Genomic DNA, 13,270 nt, shown 5'->3' on the forward strand with positions numbered 1-13,270 from the left:
TGTGTGTGTATATATATATATATATATATATATATATATATATATACACACACACACACACACATATACACACACGCATGCACACATATACATACTTATATACGCACACTCAAAGCATGCATATACACACGCATACAATAACAAAGTTAACAAAATCTTACAGACTTTGTATATAGATAAAATGTCCACTTGAACATGCTCCTCATAAAATGCAAACCCTTAAAAAATAACAAAATCTGATTCAGCCACAGAAATTGCTGATTTCAATACAAGTTAGAACGAGGAAAAACGGAATCCTAAGCAGTGTGATTTATAATTTCTACAACTTTCTGTTAGATCATCCCATCACAAACCAACCCACATGACTCATCGCATAAAAATAGCAAACCCTTTAAATTTGGACCACAACATTTCATTAATAACGGGGACAAAGCACGCTGCCAGGAACGGTTTAACTGCAAGGTTTACTACAAACTGACATCCAAGGGAAACAAATAGACCAAAAAAATCTACAGAAGACAATGTTTCTGGCAACTACAAAGGTTAAAATATTCGTTCCATTCGAATGTACTTAATGTTACTTTATAAAAAACTGTTCGCTCCAACGTGAACCGATTCAACACATTCACAACAAATAAGCTTTCAGCAATTAAGTGGAAACTTGATAAATTGTTTTTACAGCCAAGTAGAAACATCAACACACACACGCAGGAACGATAGCAAAGAAAATAATAAAAAGAACACACGCGTGTACATGCACGCATGTTTTGCTAAAAACAGTAGTCAACCAAGCCATACATTACTATATGTGTAGTAAAACAGAAACGAATGTAATACTTATATAAACCTACGATCACCATATGCCAAGAATTACAATCCAGAACTACAGGCTCAACCGCAACATAAATCCAAAGAGCCCGAAGTTGATGAAATAGTTTCTGATTGTGACAGGTCCAATTCAAATCTGATGCACATCTCATTTCAACTCCAACGCATAGATACCAAAGGGGAGAAGTCCAACAACCCCTTACCTGCACAAAAAGTTCCCCAAAGAAGTAGTGCAAGAGTCAACCAGGACGTGATCATATTCCTCAGATGTCCACAGTGCACCGCAGCTATTCCTCTACAAGATACACTTTAAAACAGTAAGTCATACAGCAACAATGCAGCAACTAAAATAACACAAGACTCCAGATGTCCACACCATATAGTTTGCTTTTGCTGTTGGTGCAGCCGTGGTGCAGCAACAAATGCAAATAGAGTATTTAAAAAAAAAAACAACTTCAAATTGATATAAAAATCCGCCCAGAAAGAAAGGATTCGGATCCGGACGATGCTCTGCAGACATTTAAAAAGATCCGAAGGTTAATTGTCAGTTTTTGTCCGATTTCAGGCATATCTTTGTGGCAGTGAATGGCCAAAGAGGCTAGGTTTGAAATTACTATGGAAAAACTGAACCGAGTCCAAAATGGCTTCTAAATGGAGAGGCGAGTAGAGCCAGCAGGGAAACCCGGATGTTTCATACAAAGAGAAGCTGAGAACGAGCACGAGAGAATGGAGCGGAAAGGAAAAAAGGGGGCGGCCACGATGAGGAGGTGGAGAATTACTAGAATCTGTGGCAGTCGAAAGGAGAGTTGATAACCTTAGTTGGCGCTTACATCCACAAGAAGGGAGCATGCTATATCTGCAGTAGGCCAACCAAATAAGTGTTAATGATAATCGCACAGAAACGAATATGAGGGAGTCCGATTATGGTGATGATTCGTAAAGGAACTAGAAATAAAAAGGGCAAAGTTTGGCTGATATCTGTTTTTTTGAGAAATAAATGCTAAAATAAAATTTGTTATATCTAATAATTTGTATTATGAAACTCGTCATTTTGTTTAGTAAAACAACTTAATCACTGTAGAAACGTAACATTAGACTACTCGTTAAAAACATAAATCGACTACAGAGGGATTGAGGAGGGGGTGGACTCGAAACCACGTTTTATGTGCCCATCTACCTTGTGATAGCTAATTACTGTTATTGTTGACAGAAAACGAGTAGTATTTCTTGGCGCTCTATTAACCTTGGGAAAGCCGCACGGAAAGGATACTGTATTATCCAAGTAATTCTAAAATGTTTAAAGGCATAGGCAACACACTACTATTTCATAGAACACGTGGTTTTTAAATATCTCGGGAGTGGGAATATCGAGTGTGTACATACCCAACGTGGAATGCCTGAGTGGTAATGTAATCCTGATACACATATAGCGGTGACTTGTGTAGTCAACCGGATTATGTGGACCTGAGTGACAGTGATAGGCTGCATACGCTGCCCCGGGGTATAGCTAGAAATGTATTTTTGTACTGAGAGTTGATGTTGTTGCCCTCTCCGTCCAACTGTCATTAAAATATATTTAGCCCTCAAACTGTCCCGTTCAGAAAGGAGGATATTATTGTCAGCTGTTGCCATTTATAACCCTAAAAGACTGTTTTTAGAGGGCGCATTCCTGTAGCATAGCTTCCATAGTTTTATACAGGAAACACTACTTTATACAGTTTTATACGTTCTGTACTTTTTGACCCATAATATTTCTGAGAAATGCTCAATAATAATGAACTCACCTTAGTACACCCTTGATGATGTATATCAGTTTTGTTTTTAGTAGATTATGACAATTGTAGGTTCACCAAACACAGAGTGTATCCCAGCCTTTGGATAATGTTATAGAATTCATTCACATGCGATTTTATTATTTTGTATACGTTTGTTAACCGGGTAAGCCCAGCGAACACAAGTACCACCAAGGGCAACCTGAGAACACCGGTCAAACAACTTGATCACTTAATCATGCAGTAGGCAAAAGGAAAATCCTTATTTTTGGGTAACACGTGGAATTCGTTCACATGCAATACCTACAGCTTTATAATCATCGTACAGTTGTTAACTTGGTAAGCATGCTAGACGCAGGTGTCTCTTTTCAGGAGCACTGTCTGTACATGACTTGCTCAGAGACGGCAAGTAGCGGTGGAAGTATTGAAACCCTGTACCCTTGACTGCTGGGGGTAGCAGTTCGTTAACAGTTCCAAGAAGTAATCTTCTGCACTAACTGCCGGACAATTTTAATAGGATAACTACAGATTATTTCATTGAGTAGCGAAATAAAAAAGTAATCTGCAGCATTTTTATTTTCTGAAAGCGTTTTGCATATTGCAGTGGTAGTACTTTACTGATAATGAAGGAAATCAATGCGTGGCTGCAGCAAAGAATGCTTAGCCTGGAAATTCCCAGGCCAGTATTATGGAAAAGGGATGCTATGCATAAGGAAGGCACGTGTGTCTTCTTCTAGCTGAGAAAGAGGAGTAGGAGCTGATAGCAACAGAAGGCCTATTAGAAACTTTCTATTATCTAAATAAAACAGTTAACACTTTCCCCTAAAACAGACCTCTTCAGAACATTTTGCCAGAGAATAATACAATCTTTCATAAAAGATCATAAACTACATAACAAAGAAACCAAATATTCCATCCAAACAAAATGTCCGATAAGAACAAACAGAACTGGCCTAGAGCAGAAAGCTAGGCAATGGTTACATATAGTATGCAGGCATAATTTGTTTTGTGAATCTTACTTTCTGCAATGCAAACACAATTTATGTCCACTTGCTCTCAGTAACCAATGCTATTTAAATATACCATGTGAACATTTCCTCCCTTATGCTAACCTTAAACTTTCTAACCCTAAAACCTCTTATGTGCCCCTAAAACTCCATTCTTAACCCTTTTCATGTAGCTTCTTAATCATCTTCTCCTCCCACTTCCCCTCATACCTTTTCCATCTTTCTTTCCTCCCCCAGCAACCACCTTTACTTTGGCATTTATTGTATATAGTTCACATGAGGGATGTTAAGCAGCGATGTTTATTATTTAGAGCCTTCCATTCGTAAATCATTCTAAGTTGTTATGTACCTACTGGACTATGTAGTATTATTTCTATTATTCTGTTCTGTGTTGAGCCTGAAAATAGTCCAGTAGGATCAGTGCTATACCCAGACTAAAAATAAAACAAAATAAAAGTAAAAAAACCCTAACCCTTAACCTAACTCTAAATCTCCATCCCAGACTCTAACTCGAAATAAGTAACCCAAACATAAAAACTTAGTTCAAAATACAATAAAATTAATTGTCTGCCAGTAATGCCCACACCACTAGTTTTACCTCAGAAGAAACGCATCTTTCTTGGTGTAACTCAAGGTTACACTACTTTTACACAGCAACAGCCAAAATGTAAGCTTGGGTTGGGTATAAGGTATGGAAATGAGGTCTTAAAAGAGTTTATATACAGCTAACTGATGGGAGAGAAGGCTGCCCGGAAAACAACCAATCTGTAGTCCTGTAAGCATCACAGTGGGTGTAGTTTAAGCATCTGAGGACTTAGCTTGTGTGTGTGTGTGTGTGTGTGTGTGTGTGTGTGTGTGTGTGTGTGTGTGTGTGTGTGTGTGTGTGTGTATGTATGTATATGTATGTCTTTCTGTGATCGGTCTTGTTTTTTCAGGTAACTAAATATTGTGCTTGAACTGTTTAGTTCATTATGTACTTTTTACTTTTGGGAATATGGGTAATTTAAGTTCTACTGTGGTCCAATCCTTTAAAGCTTCATATAGAGCATTTGTTTTAATCATAGTTTTGTAGATTCCATTACATAGATGCCTGTTGAATGGCTTAGCCTTGGTGTTCCATTGGTTGAGCCAGGAAACCTCGGACTATCCCCACGATAGGTTTACTCGCATATTGATGTGCTTGTATGTTTTTAGTTTATTTTCCGCCAAACATTGGACTGACACTGAGATTGTAGTACATAAGTCATTGGTAAAGAAACCTGAGTGAAAAACAACAGCTGGCAGGGACATAGTCTCTGAATGAGAATATTGCAGGAGCTTCCATGAAGATCCTTCTTTGGACAGTGAGAGGGCTAGGACATTTTGCTGGTTTACACTTTATGTTAAGACTGAAGTATATGGATGGTGTTAGACTTTCCTAGAATAATGTTTTGTTTGGGAGAAGCTCATGAAACATTTAGGATTTTGTGTTCTGCAAGTTTAGATGCCATTTCCTGTTTGGTTTGAAATAAGGCTTTACACTGATTTTGAATCCAGTGCTTTTAAGCTTTGACTATATGAGTGTATCACAGCGGAGTGGCTTTAAAATTTCAATCTTATTTCTGAATAGGCAAATACATCTGGGATTATTTTTCTGACATGATCTATTAGAGGAGAGTGAACTGAATATAGTTATACATTGTTATAAATTGTTGGGACAATTGGAACTGGCTTGCAGGATTTGTTTTTCTATAATAAGTTAGTACACGTATCAAATATTTTGGGGGGTGTAAAGGCAAATGTATTTCTTCTATGATAGGTAGCTGAAGTTGTGTTTTTAATATGCTTGGGTGTAATAATGCCCACAAGTTATATAACGATTGTAATAAATAGTTTGGGGGTTATGGCAGCTAATTGTGAAAGGTTGTGCACTAGAGGTGGGTACGATGAGAAAGTCTACCCTGTTTGTGGTAAACAAGCCTCATGGATAGGAATCTGAGGTATCTCCTCCTTCAGTGAATATAAGCAGATTATTGAAACCAGTTCCTTTACTAGAAAAAAATAGATGTATGAGATTCAGCATGTTAATAATTTCGGAATAGTTAAAAATGGCCTAGGGATATTTCTTCTTAAATTGGGTTGTTTTTTAAAGTGCATCATTTTTGTTGTTTTAACAGTTTCTGAATCCAAGTGTGTACCGAGAAGGAAAAGGTCTAACATCATACTGAAGCTTTTTCTGGAGCTATGTTAAGTAATGGAAATGTTAAAAAGGGAAGCTAAAGTTTAAATGTAAGTCTGCTTTATATATTTTCATAGTTATTGTCTTTTGTTTGTATTAAATGTGAACAACATAAGGCTTTTTATCTGGTTGGGGAGGGTGGCCTAATGGTTAAGGTGTTTGCCTTACAAACACAAGGTGCAGGGTTGGAGTCTCACAAGGGATAATTGGCTAGGCTTAAAATGGCTCGCAAGGGCAGTTAGCCTAGTACTAATCTATGAACCTATGAACCTATATAATGATACTGGACTAGCTGGAAAAGTAGTTTGTTTGGGTCTTTCGTCTTTTCCCGGTTATGGGGTCGCCACAGCGGAACTCTGGTCCGCTAATGATTGGTAGTGGATTTTTACGTACCGGGTTACCAGCCCTGACACACAACCTTCAATGAAGGCACGCCCCATTCACGTATGCCTCCGCACAGAAGACACTCTAGCTGAGAATCGAACGGGACAACGTCTTGCTAATATGCTATTATTTGGTTAGAAGGCAACCAGTAAAAGTTGGTAGAAGTCTACCTGAATTGTAAGCATATTTGGGAAGGGATACAGGCTTGGATGATCTGCAGAAGAAGGTAAATGTTGTGAAGTGCGAATTTTCGTGCATCTTAATTCAACTCGTACTGTTTATCAGTAGATTATTATTGTTCCATGAATGACTGCATGCTTGCATCTGGAAAGGGATGATGAGTATGTGAGAATTTATAGCTCATAGAAACCAGTCTTAAATAAAGAACACTGACTTTCAATTAAAATAATAAGATCATTTTTACAAGCACTTTTTGGATTGTTGGGGGTAAGGTATTTGGGCTGTGAGATAAGAAAAATAGATTGTTGAAAAGGGGTACTTAAAGCATTGGGAGGATGTTAAGTTGGGTAGGGAGTCTGTTGATTCCTTAGAATTAGTGAGCAATACAGATTGTTGGGTAGCTGCAGTGGAGGGCTTTCAACTCTTTGTGCCAAAAGTGGTAATGGTGAATTGCAACCTTTCATGTCCAAACACTTTAATCAGAATATTTCAGAAGTCCAGAAATGTTTTTGACAAATTTTCCAAACCATACTTTAAAGAAAAGCGACTATCTCACAAAATATAAATGCTATAGGACAAGCCGAAACATCAACATTTTTTCAGTGGAATTGATTTAAAACCTCCAAAACCAAATCCATATTTCATGCTTAATTTTGAATATGTGGATGCCTTTTTTTGCTGACATAGAGCAAGCATATTTATCAGACAAATCGTTATATCTCAATAACCTTTCCTGTCAGAATCAGACTTATGGTATTACAAGTTAAAGATGTTCTTATAGATGTCAGCTTCCTGATGGTGCCTGTCAAAGGAAAAAACTTTAAAGACCAATACACGTAAGGTTTAGTTAAGGCACTTTAATTTACTTGCAGCAAGGAGACAAAAACATGCAAATACAAGGATTTGTCTAACTACTAACAGGAAGTATGTTTATTTTTATACTATTTTACAAGACATGGCCTTTTAAGTTGACGTAATCAAGCACAACTTTTAGCATTGTTTTACAGCAGATGTTACTTTAGATTTTTTGCTGACATGACTAGATTTGTGAGAAACTTTTTAGAAAAATAACCTGGCCTTGGTGACCATTAATCCGTTTACAAGCATCTATTGTACAGTATTATTTTTTAAGGTACTTTTTTAATACAGATACAAGCAAATGCTGATTGCAGTTTATATTTTTAAGCAGGCTTTGTACTAATTATCTGTAACTTTTACAGCTGTGTATTTTTTATGGCACAGCAGAACGTTTTGTCTAAGTTTCATACAAGTAGTATTGTTTTATTTATTATTTCCCTAACACAAGCAGAAATCACATGCTTTTCAGTAAATTTTTGAGGCACAAGCAAGATTTTAGCTAACAGTACAAGGTCAGAAAGCAACTGCAGTTTGTACAGAGTTATGCAGTATGAAATAGAATAAATGTGTTAACTCTTTTTAAGCTTTTAAATGCACTAAGCATATTGCTAATACACACATTAATACATATTTTTCTAACATTTCCCTCCTATTAATACTTTTATTTTACTTTTAACATAAGCATAAACAGTTTTTTTTTAACCTCTTTTACTCAGGATTTGCAGTTAAGAGAGTCATTTAGTTTAGACTTATGAAAGCTTTTTAGTCTTTTAACAGTTTTTTAAACTCAGTACTTTGATATAAGGTTTTAGAAACTGACATGTCAATAAGGTCTTTAATCAGTCTTTTTATGCAGGGGATACCACAACAAACACATACTCCCAGTAGGAGCATACCTACACAAATGGCAATTAGGATATTTATTAGGATGGTACCCCACCACCCCAAACCATTTTTGGAAAAAGTCCATCAGTGGGTTTGGGCCTGGTTTGGTCATGGCTGACACTTGCTGAATTACCTCAAGATGATTGTTTATTTTGTGTTTATGGTCAGGAGCACGTACCACCTTTCGCCGCTAGGGTGAAGTCGAGAGCCATGCAGTTTTGGAGCACTACAGTTTTTATAGTATTTAGTTTATTAGTTACCAATTTGAGAGCAGAAAAAGTTGCGTTGCTCATTACTTTGAGAAGTTTTGACAGTTTTTTTAGCTTTTAGATCGATTTTACTGCTCCATATGTTGGTAATATGCCTGCCCACAATATAATGCTATCACTCAAGTCCATGTATGTCAGTCCTTTGTCTAGAGAGTGATGGTCTTTTTAATGCGCATCGATTTGTCCCACTGGATTTACAGGTTTTTTGACGACTTTTCGGACATTTCGAATTTTTCCATGAGGCAAAACTGCAGTGTGTCGTATGGCCAGAACCAGGTAACCCAAAAAACAACTGCCGGGCCAATTCTCAGGTAACCATTTGTATGCCTTTTTGTCACACACAAAATAACAATCCTCTACTTTAGTAGTAACCTTGCTATGAATGTACACTCGCCCTGCATGAAACATTTTTTTATCAGTTATAGACAGCTGTTTATAAAGAACAGAATTATGTTTTACTTTATCAAGTGTTTTGTACATCAATCTAAGAAATGAATTATAGTTTGTATTACAATAAAGATCTACTTTGTTACCTTTAGTGTAACATTTATAAGGAACAGTCACATTGCAATTGCTCCAACCCACCTGAACAGTATCATTTTTATAAAAACACACAGTTTTTTTTTTGTGGAACAGACAAGTACAATGCTATTTTATTTTGTGCTGTAATGGTTGAGGTATTATAAATCAAGTTTTTTCAGGTCTCATTGACCCCTAGGGGGACCATAGTCATTAATAACCCCCCATATGCTGTCGGCAAAGCTGTGCAAATCCAGCAATTTGAAACATTGAAAGTCTCAGCATACACATATTTAATTGCCTGGTAAGTGTTAAAGTTTGGATGCCAGTTTATGAGTAACGCTTTACGTTTATTTAGTTCAGTCTGCGTGGCTGGGAAAAGAAAAGGCCACAACAAAAAGATTATTGTCACTAATACAGTTAACAGGATGATTATGCAATACTTTTGAGGAAAGGGTTGTTTTGCATTTCTCTTTTTTTTGGACTCTATCGTTTTTGCTCTTGGCATGTAACAAGATTTTTGTCCAGTTTAAAGTTTTTAACTAATTTACAGTGCGTCAAGTGGATTCAGGAGGCACGCTCCACAATTTTGACTGCAGTGGGTGTTGATAAAAGCACTTGATATGGACCTTTTCACTTTGGAGACACCCAATTTTTTCTCTTAACTATCTTTAGCCAGATTTACGCTCCAGGGGGCACTGCCACTTTTGACGGTCTGGTTTGTTCTTTATCTGAAACAGAATTTAACTGCAACAAATGTTTAGAATTTAACAAATTACGCATATACTCTGCTAATGTACTGTCAGCTTTCTGGTCTGCGGGCATGAGAGATTTTCACTGAGGTATATAGTAAGCCCTTTCAAAGAGCTTCTCAAAAGGAGTCAATCCTTTTGCATTTGGAACAGTTCTCATGCTCAACAGTGCCAGGGGCAGACAGTACACCCATTTTTTTGCATTTTTGTTATTAATTTTTTTAGCTTACTCTTTAAAATCCCATTATGCCTCTCTACTAGCCCTGCTGATTGCGGTTGATACGCACAATGATTTTTTAGAGAAATACAAAAATGTTTACTTAACTGCTGTATGGTCTGATTTACGAAATGTGTGCCGTTGTCACTGTAGATCCTTTTCGGAATGCCGAATCTAGGGATGATTTTTTTAACAAGCAATTTGGCCACAGTCGTAGCTTTTGGATTTTTAGTCGGAAAGGCTTCCACCCATTTGGAAAACATATCTACAATGACAAGACAATATTTCTTATTTTTATATTTATTCAACTCTATGAAATTCATACAAATAGTATGAAATGGATATGGTGGTGTAGGGAAACTCTCTTGCTTGGGCTTTAACGCCCCTTGTGCATGATGTTTATTACAGATGTGGCATAACGAACAACATTTTTTAGAGTAGTTTGTAAATCCGTACATCGTGAACACTTGGTTCACCAGCTTTACCACCCCCCCTGTTGAGACATGGCACTGTCCATGGCTCAACAAAGCTGCATATCTAAACAAATTAGGCGGCAATATTGTTTTTTTTTTTTTTAGAGATGTACAGCCCCTTTTCGAGAATTGCTCCTCGTTTTACCCATTTTTGTTTTTCAGTTTGCATAGTAAGTGTTTGCATTGTCTTTAACATTTTTAAGTTTAAAATCTCAGAGGGTTGTAGTTTTTCATTCAAAAGAAATACTTTTGAAGCTGCCTGCTTTGCAGCTGTATCAGCTCTCACATTACCTTTTGAAATACTGTCCTGTTGCTTGGTATGAGCTGTGTATTTACAAATAGCTACTTTTTGAGGTAACTGAATAGATTTTAAAAGATCTAAAATAAACTGTGCATGATTGATTAGTTTGCCAGTAGATGTTATTATTTTTTGATTTTGCCACTGTTGCGCAAAAACATGTACAGTAGAAAAAGCATACTGGCTGTCAGTAAAAATGTTTAGACATTTACCCTTTGCTAAGGTACATGCCCGTGTCAAGGCAATCAATTCTGCTGCCTGTGCAGATAAACTATGTGGTAAAGATTTCGCTTTTATAATTTCTGTGTCAGAAACTACTGCATATTCTACTAGGTTCTGTCCTGCAGGACCCCTTTTGCATGAGCCGTCCACATAGTATGTCACCTCGGCATCATCCAAGGGAACATCCGTAAGATCTTTTTAAGGCAGTCTCTTTTGCTCAATCACCTGCAGGCAGCTGTGTGGTGTGCCATCTGCAGGGGTTGGGAGCAAGGTAGAAGGGTTTAAAGTCGTACATTGTTTGATTGTCATATGAGGTTGGCTCAACAATATAGTCATACAGGAAAGATGCCTAGCAGGATAAAGATATGCTACCTTTTCTTGTAGTAAAATAATCGCGACTGCATGAGGCACTCTCAGTGTGAGAGGGTGGAACAACACTACTGAGGCCGAAGCTTGTACTGCCATTGCAGCTGCAACTACTGCTTGTACACAGTGAGGTAAAGACCGTGCCACTGGGTCCAGTTATGATGAATAAGCAATAGGGCGTTGCTTGTCTCCATGCTGCTGTGTTAACACTGATGTCATATAACCTTGCTTACAATCTACAGTTTGGAAAAAACGTTTATGATAGTTTGGTAATCCCAAAACTAATGAGGACGCTATTAGCTGTTTCAGTTTGCAGAAAGCAGATTTTGCTTCTGGTGTCCATTGTAATAAATTCTGTGCTGCCATACGCTTTTTATAAATCAGGTTAGTCAACAGTGCAGATTCCAAGGCATATTTTGGAATCCAACTCCAACAAAAATTAGTCGTACCCAGGAAGGACATCATTTTCTTCTTGGTAGTGGGTTTTGGTGCTTGCAAAATCGCTATTTTTCTGTCCTCATCTAATGTCTTACCTTCCTTGGATTTTTTCCAAAGCTGCAGTTTATTTTTGTTTACTTTATGTCCTTTAGTGGCTAAAAATTGTAATAGCGCTATGGTATCTTTTTTACAGTCTTGCTGGGTGGGGGATGCCAGCAGGATATCGTCAACATAAAACAAAATCTGACTACATTTTGGTGGGGTAAATCTCGCCAAGTTGCTTGCCATTTCTTGTGAGAATATTGTTGGACTTTTACAATACCCATGTGGTAGTCGCGTATATGTATACCTTTTCCCATGAAATGTGAATGCAAACCAATGCTGGCTGTCAGGGTGTATCGGTATCAAAAAGAATGCATTGCTGATATCTACCACAGAAAAATATTTCTGTTGAGGTTTTAAATTATTCAACAGGGTGTGTGGGTCTGGCACCGTAGGTGCCCTTGGGATTACTGCGTCATTTACAGCTTGTAAATCTTGGACCATATGCCACTCTCCATTCGCTTTTTTAACAGGAAATAAGGGTGTGTTACATGGTGAATAAGGAGATTTCACCAGCACCCCTTTTTAAGTAAAGCTGCTATAATAGGTTTGATTCCTACCTCTGCATCTTTTTTTAAGGGATACTGTCTCTTTTGTGGTCTAAATGCTGACTTTGGCGTAATAGTAACTGGTCCTGCTGTACAAATAAGTCCTACATCTGACTTTTCTGTCGACCAGAGTTTTTTTGGTATATTCTGTAAGGCATTTTCTTCCTCCTTTAATAGGAGTGCCAATCAGCTGTCCTTGCTAGACTGCAAGTGTACAGCTGGGTGGGTCTGAGTTATCCAATTCAGCTTTTGCACTTGTATTTTCTATTTTGATAGTTTTAACTGTCTGTTTTTTTTCATTTCGTGACTTTTTCTCTTAAGTCTACCCATTTTACATTTTTGTCCTTAGTTAAGCTAACATGTGGTAATCGATTAGATTTCTAAAGTACAAAGAACTCCTGGGGCAACGATCAGCTGACTACACTATTTCCTTTTGTGTCCCAGTACAGATTACGTAATACCAATCCGTTTGCATGATTTCTAAACAATTTTTGCTCATATTTCTTATCAGGTCCTGGTGTATTACAATAATACAGAGTACAGTGCATAAAATGCTGTTTATTAATGTCAAGGGAGGGGATTGCTGATGGCTATGTTCATCAACTCCTCGGTCACCGCCCCTGGACCAGTCGTAACCAAGTCCTGGCTGTACCAATAAAACATTTCACCCTCCGATTGCACTGCAAAGGTATCAATTTGTCGCTGTGCTTTCATACCCTGCATAGTTGGAACTACTGCTATACCAAATAACTGCATAAGGTCTCTGCCCAAGAGGTTTACTGGGCATTTTGCAGATACAACAATTTTGCTTTTCTGGGTCAATCCTGAAACAGGATCAGTTATCACAATATTATGGGAGAGGGGCTCCCGATACAGCTGTCCATTAGCTGCTTTTACTAATATGTAATCAGGTGACTCTGAATTCTCTGGCAGT

The sequence above is a fragment of the Protopterus annectens genome, chromosome 3.part1, assembly GCF_019279795.1.
Source record: "Protopterus annectens isolate FY-2018-M chromosome 3.part1, PAN1.0, whole genome shotgun sequence".
NCBI lineage: Eukaryota > Metazoa > Chordata > Ceratodontiformes > Protopteridae > Protopterus > Protopterus annectens.